General features: G+C 36.3%; 1 protein-coding gene, 1 long non-coding RNA gene and 1 pseudogene across 5 annotated transcripts in view; 2 read left to right on the forward strand and 1 right to left on the reverse strand.

Moving 5' to 3' along the window:
- The window catches only part of LOC115212292, a 284,252-nt gene that overhangs the window by 14,562 nt on the left and 252,190 nt on the right, over positions 1–17,500 (forward strand). The gene's annotated exons all lie outside the window — the stretch shown is intronic.
- On the reverse strand, positions 3,555–3,673 carry LOC115212497 (annotated as a pseudogene).
- Positions 9,173–17,500, forward strand: part of LOC118763676 — a 20,152-nt gene continuing 11,824 nt past the window's right edge. Inside the window, exons 1-2 of the long non-coding RNA XR_004999440.1 lie at positions 9,173–9,184; positions 9,980–9,986. This is a non-coding gene — a long non-coding RNA (uncharacterized LOC118763676). The remainder of the gene's footprint in view (positions 9,185–9,979; positions 9,987–17,500) is intronic.

Consider the following 17,500-nt stretch of genomic DNA (forward strand, 5'->3'; position numbering starts at 1 on the left):
ATTGTAATCAAAATAAGAAATGTTTCAAATATAGTCAAACTCCTTAAATAAGCTAACCATATAATAAATATACATGTGTAGTATCTATAGATTTAATATAACAATCTATAACAAAGTTGACTAAATATCAAATTTAGTGGTTTCTCTACTACTAAAATCATTTCTTAAGTATAGCCGCGAAACACGTGTCGTTTTTCTACCTATTATATACGTTATCATTATTATTATTATTTTTACAATTTACTTAATCTTTACATTTTATTGTTATTTTGATTTTAACTTTTCTATTATATTTAATTTTCTAGATGGTGTAATTTAATTGTTTATTTTGAATTGATAAAAGGTGTTTTTTCTAATTTTATCTATCTATCTATCTATCTATCTATCTATCTATCTATCTATCTATCTATCTATCTATCTATCTATCTATCTATCTATCTATCTGTCTGTCTGTCTGTCTGTCTGTCTGTCTGTCTGTCTGTCTGTCTGTCTGTCTATCTATCTATCTATCTATCTATCTATCTATCTATCTATCTATCTATCTATCTTGTTGTCTCTATTTTTTTTCACATAGTGCAATATATCTGTTAATCAATAAAAAAAAATCGTTGCAGACAGCTGTAGCGAATGAACCATTATCCATCTGTTGTTATACCTATGTATGTATGTATGTATGTAAGTATGTATGTATGTATGTATGTATGTATGTATATGTATATATATATATATATATATATATATTATATATAATATATATATATATATATATATATATATATATATTATATATATATATATGTATTAATAGTAATAGTAATGATAAAACAACAGAAGAATGAATGAGACTTCGATATTATGTAAATAGAGGAATTTATCTGTAATATAATATGTAACAGTTATTCGGTTGCCATAATAAGACTCCGAGTTTCGGATGTTGGGGCGGAAACCTGCTCCGGCATCTCGTCAGTTATTGAAGCAATCATATGTATATAGTTGGAATTTACAAAAAACAAAAGACGAAGACAGGTGTGTAAACAACTAACAGGTGTATTAGTTTAACGCTCGGGAAAGTGAGAAAGTCTTTTACGTTTCGAGCCAACGCTCTTCACACACACACATACACACACACACACACACACATATATGTATTGTATATATGTAGATTACATATATACATGTATATTATACACACTTATGTACACTACATTACTTATATGTTTGTGTGTACACGCACATACGCATACACTCACACTGACGTACTCGCACAGAGACACACTCTCACAAACATACTCACACGCACACAAAAGAAAATCTATAAGCATACAATAATACATGCATACATGCATATGTGTGTGCGTGAGGAAGATGTGATGGCGGGTAAACAGACCAGCATGTTTACCTATATTTACATACAATATATAAAGAAATCTATGAAAATGCACTCATATACTCTTTACTCTTTTACTTGTTTCAGTCATTTGACTGCGGCCATGCTGGAGCACCGCCTTTAGTCGAGCAAATCGACCCCGGGATTTATTCTTTGTAAGCCTAGTACTTATTCTATCAGTCTCTTTTTGCCGGACCGCGAGGTGACGGGGACGTAAACACATCAGCATCGGTTGTCAAGCAAACACAGACTCACAAACACATACACACACATACATATATATATATATATATATATATATATATATTATATATATATATATATATATATATATATATATATATATATATATACATATACATATATACGACAGGCTTCTTTCAGTTTCCGTCACAAGGCTTTGGTCGGCCCGGGGCTATAGTAGAAGACACTTGCCCAAGATGCCACGCAGTGGGACTGAACCCGGAACCATGTGTTTGGTTAGCAAGCTACTTACCACACAGCCACTCCTGCGCCTATATATGTGTGTATACATATATATACATATATATATGCATGCGTGTAGAAATATATTTGCATGTCTGTCTGTCTGTATGTATGTATGTACCTGTGTGCGTGTCTTTATGTTAGTGTGTATTGGTTTGTCTGCTTCACTGTAAGTTGTAGCGAAAGAGATCTATTGAATATGCACAGCCCTTAAAATATATAAATATTGGTGGGGTGGGGTGTCTATTTGTTCAACTGAACCCTTCGAGATAGTGCCCCAGCATGGCCGCAGTCTAATGACTGAAGGAAGTAAAAGATATGTATTTTGAGTACTTGTATTCACACACACACACACGCTGTCTCTCTGTCTCTCTGTTTCTCTCTCTCTCTCTTGCAAGTGCTTGGTATTTTAGATTTATTTTTCTTTCGATTTTAGTATGATTGTATATTGGTATTTAGGAAATAGGTCAACTAGGGGATGAAGCCCAAGTCTAAACATGTCATCTATTGTCATTTCTTAATAAAGCTCATATAAAACCGCCAAGGTAGTTCAGAATGAATATGGCGCTTGTCCAACTTCGTACGACAAGCAGTATGCAGTCATGCTGGGGCACCGCCTTGGAGAATTTCCAGTTAAATGAATCGACCCCAGTACTTATATTTTTAAGCCTGGTCCTTATTCTATCGGTTGTTTTGCCGAACCAGTAAGGTACGGGGACGTGAACACCTCACCACCAGTTGCCAAGCAGGGTGGGACACGCGCGCGCGCACAAACACACAAATACACGCACGCACACACACGTACGATGTGTTTCTTTCATTTTCTGTCTACCAAATCCACTCACAAGTCTTAGGTCGGCCCGAGGCTTTTGTAGAATTGTAAAAGTCACTTGTCCAAGGTGCCATGCAGTGGGACTGAACCGGAAACCATGTGGTTGGGAAGCAAGCTTCTTACTAACCAGCCAAAACAAAAATCCAACGAATTACACTTTCACTTCAGAATGTCAACCACCTAACTTTCGCTTTTTAAATTTACTTTTATACACACACATACAATCTCCCCATCTTGTTTTTAAAGAAAATTGTTCCAATTATAGAGTTAATCACCTGAGATAAATTCATTTAAAATAATACTTTTTCAAATTGTAATGAAATGATTCTAAAAAATATAAGATGTCTTTTACTTGTTTCACTCATTGAACTGCAGCTGTGCTGGGATACCATCTTGATGGGTTCAGCTGGAAAAAAAAAAAAAAAAAACGACGCCACAACTGACTCTTTTTTTTAAAACGTGGTGATTATTCTATCGTGTATTTTGCCGAACCGCTAAATTATGGTGACGTAAACAAATCAGCACCGGTTGTCAAGCGGTGGGAGATAAACATAGACATAAACACACACACACACACACACACACACACACACACACACACACACACACACACACACACACACACACACACACACACACACGCATACACTCAATCACGCAGACAGACACACATAATATGCGTGTTTCCCGATTCCGTCTACCAAATTCACTCACAAAGCTTAGGTCGGACTGGGGCTATAGTAGAATACAAGTGTCCAAGTTGTCACGCTGTGAGACGGAACCCAAGACCACATTGTTGGAAAGCAAAATTCTTACCACACAGTTACCCCTGCGCCTTAAAAAGTGAGATGCTTACAGCACCCAGGTTTCCCAAGAAGTAACCCATCTAAGTACTGATTAGGCTCGACGTGGTTTAACTTTGGTGATCGGACGAGAACTGATGCTTTCCACGTGACATGGACGTAAGCGTATATAAATAATCTTTTAGTCTTTTACTTGTTTCAGTCATTTGACTTCGGCCATGCTGGAGCACCGTCTTTAGTCGAGCAAATCGACCTCATGACTTATTCTTTGTAAGTCTAGTACATATATACGACGGGCTCCTTTGTAAGCCTAGTATATATATACGACGGGCTTCTTTCAGTTTCCGTCTATCAAATCCACTCACAAGGCTTTGGTCGGCCCGAGGCTATAGTAGAAGACACTTGCCTAAGGTGCCACGCAGTGTGACTGAACTCGGAACCATGGGGTTGGTAAGCAAGCAACTTACCACACAGCCACTCCTACGCCTTTAGTGAAATAATTTAACAAAACATTTATAAAACTAAACGAGAGAAAGAACTTTCGGTACTTCAAGATCGAAAGTTTTAAAATAGAAACAATTTTAATGAAACATATTTTCTATCTATGAATATTGGTTCGTAAAAGGTCTATCATATGTAAAGAAAAACTATATATATATCGTGATATCGTGAAATCTAGGCTTTACCGTTATATAATTTCAGGTCCGGCGTTGATTTTTGTATCCATTGTAAAATTATACTCAAGACATGTCGTAGTTGTTATCGTCATCTTGTTCGCGTTTTTCAGTTCTTTCTTTCTTTCTTTCTTTCTTGCACGTATCTTCTGTCTGTAACTATATTTTGACCTCTTTCCTCTTCATTTTCAATGTATAGAACAACAAAAACAAAAATTTCAACAACATAACAACAAAGACAACAGCAGCAACAATAATAACAACAACAACGAACAGTGGCCATTTCCATAACAGACAGAGAGGACAGAAAAAAAAGAGAGAAAGGAAGGAAGGAAGGAAGGAAGGAAGGAAAGAAGGAAAACAGAACTCGAGGAAGGGAGAAACAGAAAGAAAGGAAGAAAGAATATGAGAACGTTAACTCAATTATAATAATAATAATAATAATAATAATAATAATAATAATAATAATAATAACAATAATAATAATAATAATAATAATAATAATAATAACAAATAATAATAATAATAATAATAATAATAATAATAATAATAATAATAATAATAATAATAATGAGAAGAAGAAGAAAAACAGCAACAACAACAACTACAGCCACAATATGGGTTGTAGCTATTTCTATTCATATAAAGTGCAACTACCTTAATTAAAAAGAACAACAACAAAAATATAAAGCAAAACAAACAAACAAACAATAGAGTCAAGTAAATCTTGTTGTCCATTAATAAAAGGGATGCGATGTTAAGTTTTTATAACAATGTACTGCTACGTTTCGAAAGGAGACATCCACTCGGATTACGTTCCAACAATCGGTCTATTCATCTATCTTGAGGCTGGGGCCAGAGGCACAGGTATGGTGGTATGGTTAAAAAAAGTTTTACTTGATGGCCACATGTGCACGGGTTCAATTTCATAGTATGGTACTTTGTGCAAGTGTTACTCTTCTATCATAGCTCCGGAGCGCATCGGTCGAAGCCCTGTGAACGAAATTTGTTAGATGGAGCCTGCACAACCGCTTATCTTGGGCATTTTAACTGTGTCAGAGCCCATTTTGTTCTGGGACTGAATACAATCGATTTCTTCTTCTTCTTCTTTGAGAGAGAGAGAGGGGGGGAGAAAGGGAAGAGGAGAGAGAGAGAGAGAGAGAGAGAGAGAGAGAGAGAACAGAATCGACAGGACTGGTTCTTTATTTGTCGACTCTAGTCTTGAATATATATATACATGTACATAAATAAGAGTGCAAAATAGCACCTACAATTGCTAGAAATAAGAGCTAAAAATATAACTCGGATAGCCACACAAAATGACTAACTTCATGAGATGTTCAAAAGGACTGCGAACAGCAAGCCACAACATCTTTCTCCAGCGAGACAAATCTCACTGAATGAAATAATTTGATAAGACCCAAATTATTTCATTCAGTGACTTTTATCTCGCTGGAGAAAAACGAGAAAGATGTATATATACAGAAAAATATTACTAAATCTGAGTCTACTGCATCTCGTAGCGGAAACAGCTGTAAGCTGACGAAGTTCATGAGATAATCGTTTATTCCTTTGTCATCTCTTTTTCCACTTACGCACGCACCCCCCACATACACATTACGCAGTCTGGCCCAGTGGTTAAGTCTGCTTCATAATCACGATGTCCTGAGTTCGATCCTTCTACGTCGCATTTTGGATAAATGTTATTTTCTGTAGCCTCTGGTCAACCCATACCTTGTGAGTGAAACTGAATAGATGGAAACTATACAGAAACCCGTCCAGTGGATTCTACTTGTAATTTAAAAGGTATAGACTTGTTGCGCTCATTCTGTCTCAGAATCACGTCGTGGGTATACATATCTGTGGAATACTCAGCCAGGAGCGGGTTATTCATTTGAAAGAATAAATGAATCCTCATCGCTGATTGGCAATATTGATTAGCTATTGTCTCTAGCCGATCAGACGAGTATATAAAGCAGTGGTTCTCAAAAAAGCTACTTTGGATGTATTTACAGCAAGAAACATCTCGGTTTGTTTCTTTAACATTTTACATAGTTCACCTTACAGGAGAAGATGTGTGAAAAAACAAAATAGTAATTTTGAAAGAAGCATAAAAAAATGTTTTTAAACATCTGCTGGCTATGGGGGTCCACAAAAATAGAATAGTAATCAAAAGGGTTCATAGACTAGACATAAAAATGGTTGAGAACCACAGATATAGAGTCTAATCTCGCTGGCACATTTGGCTACTATTCCTAGCTGATCGAACCACTACACAGAATCCCATTCCTCGACAGTTGCAGATAATATTATGAAGCTATAAGGCAACGAGCTTTGAGGTCAATTCATTCGACTGGAAATTTTTCTAGGCGGTGCTCTAGCATGGCCGCGGTCTAATTACTGAAATATATAAAAGATAAAAGAACTCATAGTATACTGAACAAATTGCAGGTTTCGCAAACCCTGTTTGTTTTTCATAAGGATTAAACTCCAATGGTATCGATGAATATAATTTCTGCGGAGTTAGAGAACAGTTGTTGGCCTTTGAGGTAGAAATATATTTGACATTAGTGTTTGTTCATGTATCTGGAAGGGTGCAGTTGTTACACACACACACACACACACACACACACACACACACACACATTTTATTGTAAAGAGAAGTGATCATCAATCTCATAGGCGAACCGTCATTCATGAACACACTTCAACCACCAACCCATCAACACGCTATGCTCCCTCTCCGTCTTTTTTTTTACAGATATCATAATATTGTCTGCTTTTCTGGATTAGCTTATCATCAATTTCATCTGTGTCACAAACTTGAACGTGCCCGTAAGGATTATGGTCACTGTATCTCTTTGGTTGGCAGATAACGAAAAAGAAAGAGAAAGAAAGAAAAACCCCTGATGTTATTCAATTTATTTTTATAGACTTTGTATTGTAGTAATTAAATACCCTGATTGAAAATTCTCGCCGCCCGCTGTCGGCGGGAATGTTTGCTTTATTAAGAAAATTTTCATCGATAGCCTGTTGAATTAGATCTGACAAGTTAGACCACCTAGATGTGAATGCTTTTTAGTCTGTGAAAATATGATTAGAACAGCTCACATTTGCGGCAAACGATGGGAAGAGGTGTCAGTTTGTATCTGAGTACTAAATACTTTCGATATAATTACTGTTACTTCCTAGAACATTAATCAATAGCCTCAGTTGCTCACTTTATATGCAAAGGAAACCATGACATTCAGTAACAAGTCTGAACAGCTGCTGAGACAGGGATTTAAGTATTATCAGCGTAAGCCTATATTTGGTTACAGTACGACATTGATTATGGAAGCTGTGGGTGTCTCTTTATCTTTTAATATCAAAATTTCCATCGATACTCTCACCACTGGCATCATATTCATAATATCAACATTGTTTCTATCTAATCCATAATGTTACTTCGTCAACAAGTTACGGACGTTATTATTGAATTTGTAAAAAGAGTAAATATAAACAACAGGAGGAGTTATATAGTTTGCTCATTTAAGCGTATGTTTTTAATATTTTATCAATTCATTTATTTTTGTTCAGCCACTAGAGAAATAGAAACACGATTAAAAATTTAATATTGTACTAGACGCAAATTTCTCTTTTTAGTTACCAAACGGGAGATTACTTTTCAAACTCAGGAGAAGAAAACATTTGACACATCATTAAAAATATGACTAGTACCACTAATAAGAATGTACTTAGATATCCGTAATTTAGTGTTGAGAATGTGCAAATTTGATAGTCGCTAATCGGCCTGAATATTTTTCTTAACTCAAGCACGGATTATTGAGTTGACAAAGTCAAGAAAATGACGATTCATTATCATCTCATAGGCGTTGCATATGTCATCCATAACTAATATACATATATTCTGACGGTCCAGTCATATAAGTTACAGTCGTGTAGCTCCTTCTAGATCAGCCCTGACCCAGCAGACATAATGTATGTTAGTTTTCTGAACGACTTGGCGCAATCTGTAGATCCTTTGCACCAATAATACTACAACTCCATCTTGTTGAAGATCATATTGCATCTTTTGATTGATAAATGATTGAAGATCATATTGCATCTTTTGATTGATAAATGGCGGTGTCCCAGCATGGCCACAGCTCGTGAGCTGAAACTAGAATCAATCAATCAATCAAACTATGTGATATGGTGATGTCTCTTCGTTTTTCTATGGTTGTTGCTTAGTTCCGAGTCAGACTGGTTAGGCTTTGTTCTAGCTGTGACTGTCCTGCCCATCGCCACATATAAAGGTCTACATTGTCCAATGTTTTTCTTTTCGTAAGATAGTGCGGTGTGATCTAAGAGAATAGGTTGCTATTTCTAGCAGGTCTGGCAACCATATTAGCTCTGTATATTTGTAGATTCTAATGGTGGCTATAACACAGCCGGTCAAAGTGAATTCGGTCCAACCAAGACAGCTGCTGCTCATTTACATTTAATATTGACGTAATGTATCTCGATTAATAATGAAACCGTTTTCTTGTTTATGCATTTCTATATTTATGTGAACTCTGCGGGAGTTACAGTGTTCTTAAAATATTATTGTAATAGTCCTGGGATGTTGCAAATGTGTTTGTTGGGAGATGGTTGTCTATGTAGTAGCACTATCTGCGAATGTTGGGGTTTCACATTTATAGATACAAGGAATTTGCACCAGCAACTGTGCCCCTAGCATGTCCAGATGAACTTTCAACTTTCAGTATTTTTACTTCGTTGAGAAGCCGATGCGTTTGGTAGGTTAGTAATCTATTGTGACGTGGAGTATGGTGTTATTTTTATAGCAGATTTATAGTACGTTATGGTTTATGGTGGATCGAGGATTGTTTGTAAATAATTGCTGTTTCTATGTGTTAGTCAAACATGGTACCCAGCAGTGCATTAAATATATTTACGTGTTTCTGCTTTCTGTATTATGCTTTATTCTTGTATTGTGAATGTCGTAGAAATGTTGCATGTAATTCCTAGTAATTTTGATGTTTAAGTAGCTATAAAAATACTGCGCTTCTTATGGCGAGTTTCTCTTGGCGAGTTCACTCTGTATAAATTGCATCCGAATGGCTAGGCTTCACTTTTAGATCTGGAAAACACTTGAGTCTTGAACTTGAAACCTCTTCTCAAGTAAGAGCTTTAGTGGAACGGTGGAGCTGCTACTTCATAACAAGCATCTTAGTGCAACCAAAAGAACGTCTTTAAACTGAGTGGCAAGAAGTCACTCATCAACACATTACAAACGCTGTCTGATTGCTCTGTCTCTTCCAACGATTCCGAGTCGGTATCTGTTTCTATGAACTAACTCTTGTATAACTTTCCATCCAAACCCGCACAATAGATACGTTTATCCTGTAATCGCTACTACTGTGAAGGTTCTTAAACTAAATAATACCAGACTCTACCTAAAATATTAGTAAAACTATTTTTGCTACCCGCTGAATCATCATTTTATAAATGAAACCTGAAAACAGAGTTTGTATATCCATATGATTTTTTTTTCTCCTGATGTTGGGAAAGTTTAAAAAGTTAAAAAATAAAACACCTTCTCAATGTCCCCTCCTCTCTTGAGAAGCACTGCCCTATTGTTTCGATCCTTCCAGATCCCTCACTGAAACAAAACCCCTCTCAAATCATTCCTTATTAGAAATGTATGCTTCTAGAACTCCCCGACTCACTCGTTTTCCTGAGAACATTGTTCAACTGGTATTCAACTTCAATATCAACACAACTGACTTCAGGATCTGTACAGTCTAATTAGATAAAAGGTGCTGATCTTTCCCTTTGAATAATAAGAGCAATGAAGAGTAATGCTACATGATCACAGCTGTTCTTGTTGATTATTGAGTCGGTGGTTGATTGTCCTCAGTTAAAAAACCTGCCCTTATCACAAAAATTAACTAACACTCAGCCAATCAATTTGCATGTAAATATATAGTAAGGGGATGCACACATCGCTTAGCTGTAAATCAGTGTCGTACAGCAATACAGGAGGAGATTAGAGCATTGTATAATTGATGAGTGTTTCTTCGATTTATCATGGTTAGCTGAGATCCTATCTGGACTGAACTTAAATTTGATCTCAAATCAAATTATAAAAATTAAAAATTCTTTTCCGATATGAATCGACTTCCAGATTTATACTGAATTTTCATCAAAATGTATTTTTCAGTTCAATTAATTTTTTTTTTTCGTTTCACTTTCCTCCTTATTCGATTCTAGTTCAGGAAAACAATTCAGGTTTGTCAATTTAAAATTGAATCTCAAAAACAAAGAAAAAGAAATAAAAAAAAATGGAGTTCTTTGGCCAATATAATTATTATTCTCAAGGCGGTGAACTGGCAGAATGGTTAGTACGCAGGTCAAAATTGCTTAGCGGCATTTCATCCTTCTTTGTGTTCTGATTTGAAATTTCACCGAGGTTAACTTTGCATTTCATCCTTTCGGGATCGATAAAATAAGTTCCAGTTGATAACAGGGATCGATGTAATCGAATTACTCCTCCCGCCAAATTGCTGACCTTGTGTCAAAATTTGAAATCAGTATAATTATTCTTCTTCAAAGTTTTAAATTTATTATCGATCAAATTTTACATGTTAGCCTTTCTCGTTGTTGGAGGAAAATCTGTATGCAATTTGCATGAATTGGCCAATACGAGGCTACTGAAGACACCATGTACTAGCAAAACGTGTGTCTTAAACACACAGCTATGCGATGTTAACCTATCAAATATATAATCGATATTCCTGAGACATTATTTCTGTCTGGCTTGAGCGATTTCAACAAGAGAAAGAAAATAAGATTCGGACTGTACTTGGTAGGCAAAAAATCAATGTCATTTCTCAGCCAATATTTTGAATCTATTTATCTCTGCTCCGCTCTATACTCTGTTGATGTATGCATTGTTTGATTACCAAACAAGAAATTATAGGTGATTTAAATGGCTCGAATATATGGCTAATAAATTTATGGTTTCAGTAAGCTGACTATTCCAAAGTGAAGATGCATGACTGTGGTTTGGGTGTTGAGCTCTCGATCGTTTGGTCACTGATTCAGTTCTCGATCTGGGCGAAAAAATTGAACCTATGTTCATGAGCAAGATATTTTTTTATTTCATTCCTTCCGTCCACTCAGCAATATCTGGGGGTTAACTCTGCGACGTACTGGCAGCCCGTTCAGAAGAAAGTCATATACTCTCAGTCGTCTACACGCTATAGAAAACAGGGTATGGTCCATATAATGAGCTCAAGATAGAACTTAATGTCTGCCAAAGAGTAATTTTTATATTTTTCGGATGTAAATTTTCTTTCTAATTACCCAGATAAGCAAAAATTAATTATCTTTATGCAATTAAATTGTAGTACCTTGTAGAAAATACAGTGTCAATCTACAGCAAAATAAATGACTGGTCGAGCGGTAAATCATTATTGAAAGCTTTAGTATGACCGTAGTTTGTACACAGACGGTAGTCTAACGTGTCTGGAGTCAGTGACTTTAGGCCGAAGAGACTATAGAAGACCGAACGGTATCACAGTCTTGTCGTTTCGAAGCGGCATGACTCAGATTTAGAATGCTACCTGCAACAATAACTTCTCTAGCGGTAACAAAAAATCAGCTACAAATATAGGTTTTGCTACCTGGAGCTCTGGGTCCCCGAATCACCTCTTTGGTCAGTCAGATCAGAGAACATATGGCCATCTGCAGAAATCAGTCTCGCTCGTTATTCCTCGGAGGAACACTTTCATTATTTTGCATGCCAAGACTGAAATATTTGCATGGTTTACTACAAAAATATCTTAAACAATATCAGAAACAAACGACACTGGAGTGGTTTCTAATTTTCCTTCTCTGTGTGGGCACGAAGAATAATATTTTTACACGAAGACCATGTGATTCACATCAAGTTTCTCTTGTCTCGACAAAGCATTATCGATATTAACGAAGTCAATAGAGGGCGGTCAGCTGGCAGAGTCATTAGCACGCCGGACAAAATGCTTAGTGACATTTCGTTTGCCTTGTATTCTGTGTTCGAACTCCGCCGAGGTCGACTTTACCTTTCATCCTTTCGATATTGATAAAATACTCCTTCCCACAAAATTGCTATCCTTGTGCCAAAATGTGGAACCAATATCAATGAAGTGAAAGTTTTATTCCAGATATAATGTCAATGGAACCATCATATGGTTTACCAGGTTCAGTTATTGAACTGCTGCACTATTAGAGTATCGCATTCAATGGTTTTACTCTTTTATATCAACCATACTACTTACTTTATCACTTTATATTTATCGAGTGGCTAAGTTGTCTTTTTGATATAACACCAGTTTCAATCGGCGTGGTTATATCAAATATACGAATACAAACACGAAAATACATTCACACGCGCACATACTTACACACATGCATGTATATGACGAGTGTTCGCACAGTTTCCGTCTGTCAAGTTGCTCGTACAAAGGCATTAATCACTATAAGGTGTTCATGGAAATCCATCGCCCAATCTATTTCACTGCGGGTTCGAACCTAGAATCACGTGGTCACGAAGCGAACGTCTAAATCATACAGCCATGTTATCTTAGTCTCTCAAACATTATATCGAGTTTTCTGTTACCACGCCTGAATGATTTCACAAGAGAAAGGAAAATGAATTGCAAGTGCGTGTCGTAAACAGCAATCAATGTTTCTCAACCATGAGTTTTGAATCTGTTACCCGCCCCATTAATCTGTACAGTGTGTGTGTATGTGTGTGTGCGCGCGCGCGCAAAAGAAGTTCAGTAGCGGATATAATGATTATAGGCTGTTGACATTGGTTTTAAACGGATAATAGTGTTTGATAGGCGGATACAACTACACTTTAGTCGACGGAGACACACTGTTCAAATTAAGCCATGTAGTGCAATAAAAATGCTTACAAAATTACCAGTCGAAAAGGAAATCTAGAAAATAACAACCATTCTAGGAGGGACATTTCCATTTGGATTATGGGATTGATATCGAGTTATATATAAGTACTGTTATGACCCGTTTGATGAAGCTCTGGCAGTTTGGGAGAACATTACATTGAAGTGAGTCCCAACATTTTCAGGCCAATTAAGAGAATATTGCAAACTAACGAACCTTTTGTTAAATATACAATACCCTTGTTCCTACCAGCAGTGAGTTATATCCAAAGTTTGATACCGATTTACTTTCACATCGACCGAGTCATTGATATTTTATGTATCCTGGGCAATATCAGTGACATTGCCCAGCACCGATGATGGAATATGAATCTTCGATTCTTGATTTTGGTAGTCAATCCAGCAGCGGTTTTTCCAACAAACTACATCATCATTGTTAGCAGTTAATTTTCAGTTCTTCAAGTTCTAAGTTCAAATTCTAGTGAGGTCGACTTTGCCGTTCTTCCGTCGGTTGTCGATTAAATAAGTACTAGTTGATTACCGAGGTCGATATAATCGATTCCTCCTCCTCTCAAAATTGGTGACCTTATGCCAAACAAAAAAAATTAGAAAGCATCATCAGCTGTTAACGATTTTCTTGTCTCTTCCAAAACAAAGGTAAACAGCGATACCTATGTATCAAAATATAAATGATTGCATGTCAAAATCACATCTTGTTTGCTGGACATTGATCTACATACTCAAGTAGGGATCGATCTATATACTTCTGCTATTTGAACTACCTACCACCTTCCAACGGAGATGACATACTTCCTGCCTACCAGTATGTGCTTTAATCTGTTGACTGCACTACTTGATGTTTTTCAATAGTACGAATGTTGAAGACCTGTCTCCTCGTTGACCCTTTTATTATAATTAGATTCATGATACGAATAAACAGACAATCGATCGGTATTTATTATTAATTACATCTTTACATGAATTGATGTCAAATCTTAGTGATTTATCGAAAATCCTTAACTTTTCTCGTCTGAACATGTAGACAAAACAGTTACAAACCCTTATAAAATCAGCAAATAGTAAAATCCATCTAAAGAAAGAAAAAAAAAAAAAACAGAAAGAAAGCGATTTCAGATAACAATTTGATTTTGTTCGTTTCATCGAGTCGATAAGTTGATAACATTCACTTCGTTGACATCAATCCTCCTATGCTCGCGCGCCTAGAAAGACAAGGCTGTTAAGCACGCAGCTTGTTAATTTTTGTTCTTATTTTAACCTGCTGTCTCATTGTGTGGCGACCTAATATAATTAAAGCCAGCAGACATGTATATACATGGCTATAGACGTAAACAGATTTTTTTGTCTATTTACATGTATACTATTTCATTTATTGGATTATATTTTTTCTAAACATGACTAGTCATTTGGGAGCTATTTAACTTCATTGGTTCCATAATTATATGAATATATTATACATATCAATTCTCAGCGTGGTCAACATTTTATAGTTATTGAAAATGGCCTATCTTGTATTACATAATGTCAAAGCAGTAATGTTCTACTAATTTTCTGAGAAATATGGGGACAAGTATGTGTGTGTGCGCGCGCGTATTCATATATACGTATACGTACATACTTATACATATACAAACAAATGGTTTGATCGTAAAGGGACCAAATTAAAGATACTTTCTTAGAGCACCTCCCTCACTAGAATAATGCATAATGCTGTATTGATTTCTTACACGAGTAAGGTGCAATGCTTCAAATTGGGAGGGTGGGGAATATTATACCAATTAAAATACTTAACTGATGCCTTATGTAATCGACCTCGAAAAGGTTAAAGGCAAAGTTGATCCAGTGATCTCATTAGGGTTGGTGTCACCCAATGCAGTAACTTATGGTGTAACCTAACTCACAATGGGCTTTCTCTTGTAACGGACCCTACAAAACACTTGGGAATGTCTTTAGTACAATTACTCGAAAATAATAATTCCTATACGTCATTCATTGAATACAATGTTAACAGTAGTAGCATAAAACAACGAGCAAAATTAAAATTGCTTTTTTAAATTACAGTATTATACGCGCAACGTAAGGCGGCGAGCTGGCAGAAACGTTAGCACGCCGGGCGAAATGCGTAGCCGTATTTCGTCTGCCGTTACGTTCTGAGTTCAAATTCCTCCGAGGTCGACTTTACCTTTCAGCCTTTCGGAGTCGATAAATTAAGTACCAGTTATGCACTGGGGTCGATATAATCGACTTCATCCGTCTGGCTGTCCTTGTTTGTCTTCTCTGTGTTTAGTCCCTTGTGGGTAGTAAAGAAATAGGTATCTCGTCTGCCGCTACGTTCTGAGTTCAAATTCCGCCGAGATTGACTTTGCCTTTCATTCTTTCGGGGTCGATAAAATAAGTACCAGTTACGCACTGGGGTCGATATAATCGACTTAATCCGTTTGTCTGTCCTTGTTTGTCCCTTCTGTGTTTAGCCCCTTGTGGGTAGTAAAGAAATAGGTATTTCGTCTGTCTTTACGTTCTGTGTTCAAATTCCGCCGAGGTCGACTTTGCCTGTCATCCTTTCGAGGTCGATAAATTAAGTACCAGTTGCGTACTGGGTCGATCTAATCGACTGGCCCTCTCCCCTAAAATTTCGAGCCTTGTGCCTAGAGTAGAAAAAATGATGCATCTTTTTTGTAGCATTCTACACGAGGTGTAAGACGCCGGTGGGATGGGTTCTGAGATGCTGTTTTTGCTGTCAACCGTTTGGATTACTGTCCCTCCATCACCATTTGACAACTGGTGTTGGTTTGTTTACGTCCCTGTAACTTAGCACTTTACCAAAAAGACACCGATAGAATATGTACCAGTCTTAAAAAAAGAAACAAGTGCTGGTGTCGATTTGTTCAACTAAACCCTTCAAAGCGGTGCACCAGCATAACTGCAGACCAGTGATTGAAATAAATAAGAGACAAAAATTAAAAAGATACCTTTAGTCTCATCTACATTGTTATTACTCACCGTTATCGTTACATCATCTTTCTCGCTGCAAACGATACCAAATGACTTTCTCTCACTGTCTTTCTAAAATGTATTACATTGCAGAGAGTAGATAGCTTCCTCTCAAATGTTATGAATAAAAAACAGGAGAAAAAAAAATGAAGGAACTACTTAAATTGTGGAAACTTTTTTCCATGTTTCTTGCACTGACAAAATGTACGTCGGAATCAGTGAACCAGTGACAACACCATCTTTGTTTATCCGTTTCACTACCGTTACCCCAGTGGCCCACCAACTTAACAGTACCACTGCCCCTCTAAATCCCAATGAGTTCTTAACAGCAGTCTTTTTGTAGAAATGTCTTTAAAGATGCCGAGATCTCTCCAAACTTCAACAGTTGACGCACAAACGGCATCTATCGAATACTACTAATTCTTAAATACTACGAGTGCATAAGATAGGAATCGTTCCTTCTGATTCTCCACATTTATGATTGGATCTCAATTGACAAAGAAAATGCAAGCATCTCGGATAAAACTATTGTAAATTATACAAAAAAGTTTACTATGAAATCAAAGGTCATGAACCTAATAATGAAAAGAAGAGAAACAGATAATATGAATTGGTTGATATGGTACCGTTGTAAATTTTGTTACGAAAGGAGAACAGAAGCCAAATGTAGTTTCTGGTATTTCAAACTAGTAGTTTGTATATTTTATTGTAATACAAACGCGAACAATATTGTTATACCTAATCAGAACAGTGTCTAGCTTAAACCATTGATAACTGTTATGAAGTAGAAGGAAATTTATCACAGGAAGAAATATTCAAAGAAATATATTCAAAGGAAGAAGTGAAATAAATATGGGAAGTCATTGAGTATGATTTTCTATAGTTTTTTTTTAATATGTGAAGATTGTAGTGTAAAATTTTAATAAAGTAACAGAAAGCAAAACGGTTTCTTTGATACAAGAATGAGTAAAGTGGTGAATGCCAAAGCCAATAGTAAATATCAAAGAACTTTGTGCTTAAAAAAACAAAAACCAAATACATTTGTATCTTTGACCGACTCTTGTCTTGACTGATATTTCATTTAAGCGACCCTGGAAGAATGTAATGCAGTGTTGACCCCAGTAAAATTTGAACTCAGAACGTTACAACCTCAAACAAATACTGCCAATTCTCTCAATTCTACAAAAAAAAAAAACCCAGTACGATACTTCACATCACAACAGATTACTAACCCGCCAAACGCATCACCTACACAATGAAATAAAAATACTAAAAGCTGAAAGCCCATCTGGACATGTGAGGGGGTACAGTTGCTGGTGCAAACTCCTTGTATTTTGTAAATCTGTGTAGCTTCAACAGTCACAGATAGTGCC

Source organism: Octopus sinensis, linkage group LG5 (assembly GCF_006345805.1).
Source record: "Octopus sinensis linkage group LG5, ASM634580v1, whole genome shotgun sequence".
Taxonomy (NCBI): Eukaryota; Metazoa; Mollusca; class Cephalopoda; order Octopoda; family Octopodidae; genus Octopus; species Octopus sinensis.